At 34.7% G+C, this 1,852-nt stretch overlaps 1 long non-coding RNA gene across 2 annotated transcripts; it reads left to right on the forward strand.

The window, feature by feature from the left end:
* The first annotated feature begins 448 nt into the window (after nt 1-448).
* On the forward strand, nt 449-1,494 carry LOC105124995 (uncharacterized). Of its 2 annotated transcripts, none has more exons than XR_842169.1 (3): nt 449-633; nt 739-799; nt 1,057-1,494. It is a non-coding gene; the product is annotated as an uncharacterized LOC105124995 (long non-coding RNA). The 2 variants fall into 2 exon arrangements; XR_842167.1 differs by having other exon boundaries at nt 1,074-1,494.
* Nucleotides 1,495-1,852: the final 358 nt, after the last annotated feature.

The raw sequence follows: 1,852 nt of genomic DNA on the forward strand, positions 1-1,852 counted from the left end.
CACGTGGCAATGGTGAGATTCTAAGTCATGTTGTTTCTTACTGGGTAATTTTCTAACACACGTTTGCTTATCTTGCCGATGAAAGCGTGCTGTTCGCGCCTATTTGTGTGTGATTTCTTGATGTCTCTCGTAAAATTTTGGACATTATTTTTCGTGGATTTTTTGTGTTCTTTCTACCTCAAACAAACAAATTATATATATATAGAAATACTAAAGTATAAAAATCAAGTTCCCCATTTCACATTACTTGGATTTGAGAAATTGATTTCCATTAGCTTGGCTCAGCATCCTCTTCTTCATCATGATGATTACACTAGTAATAATAAAATTAATGGCTTAATTACCTAAACAAAGCAATTGATAATTATTTAATATATTTTCAATTACTATACGTATAATACATACATGCGTGTGCGCTCGCAGTATCTGTAATTCACATACCACTCTTTGTCTTTGCCTCACCAAAAAAACCCTGCTGTGATTGGGATCACGGGAACTCTGAGTACAGACCAACTCGACTTCATCAACTCTCAAGAATACCCTGAAGATATCGATTCCATGATGAAGAGGATGGATAAATTACTTGATGATTTTGATTACCCCACCGTCTGTGTTTTCTCTACTAAAAATCAGGTTTGTATTTTTTTTCTTTTACCATTATATTATAAATAAATAACTCGGAATTGGACGCTTGATGATGTTGATGACGGTGTTGTTGTTGTTTCCCTTTTGTTTTAGAGAAAGGTGACGGATAATTACTTCTACGAGAGTACTGAGAAAATTTATTTTTTCTTTGAAGGTATAATTTTATATTCTATTCAATTTGTTTTTATTGTCATTATCCTTTCACTTTCTGCGAGGTCATATAACTTTTTTTTTCCCTCTTTTTGGTTAAATACCATTTTCTAGCTTTGAAGACTGAATTCTTTTTGTTTGCTTATCTAATGGGTCCTAATTCTTCTTCTTCATTTTTTTCGGCTGCGACTTACGCCCGTGTGCCTTTTTATCCTTTCAATCTGCACTTACCTGTACTTACACTTACATCCACATTATTAGTGTTTTGGTTAATTCAGAAAAAAGCATTTGGGGATGATGGAAACTTGAAGCAATCAAAGAAACTATCTATTAACAAAGCTGGGAAGGGTATGCTGTTCGAAATTTGCCGCTGCTTTCGTTGTTTTTAATGTAATACAATGCTTCTGCAAGTGGGGTTTCCTTACGGTAGTTGTCGAAGAGTAGTACTATTGCACTTTCTTTTGTTAAAAAAAAGGGAAACCGGTAAGTACTGATGTTGTTAATATGTGTAACATACTTGTGATCCAGTATTCAAAGGTTTCTCTATCTCTGAGAAAGTCTCGAGCTTGTTATTATCGTTAGTTTACGAGGGGCCAGTAATCATTCAGTCCACTTGCATTTTTAAGACAAAGTATAATGTTACTAAAGCTGGCAGTTCGTTTTACTTTGTCTTTTTGACAGTTCTTGCTTCTTATCTAAGTTTAGATTAGTCCTAAACTATGGAAAAGCACAAGAAAAAATGGCCTCAGTGCTTGTTGGCATTATGTTTTCCATTTGGTTTGATATCTTTACATGTCCAGGGTCTTTTACATGGTAGCATAGCAGATTTGCGTTATGCAGGTACATCGATGTGCTAAGTAGGTCAGAACTTGGATTCTTTCTTGAAAACGTTTCCTTAGCAAGGCGTTCTTTACTTGCTGGGATTGCTATTGATTGCATAATTTATGGAATTTATCTTAGCAATCTCTGAATAATTACAAGGGTTCAGTGCTGGACGCTGTAATAACCCAGCTTCATGTTATTGATTTGAATTGGATGAACACAACATACATAATAC

Source organism: Populus euphratica, unplaced genomic scaffold (assembly GCF_000495115.2).
Source record: "Populus euphratica unplaced genomic scaffold, PopEup_1.0 scaffold1.1, whole genome shotgun sequence".
NCBI classification, from domain to species: domain Eukaryota; kingdom Viridiplantae; phylum Streptophyta; class Magnoliopsida; order Malpighiales; family Salicaceae; genus Populus; species Populus euphratica.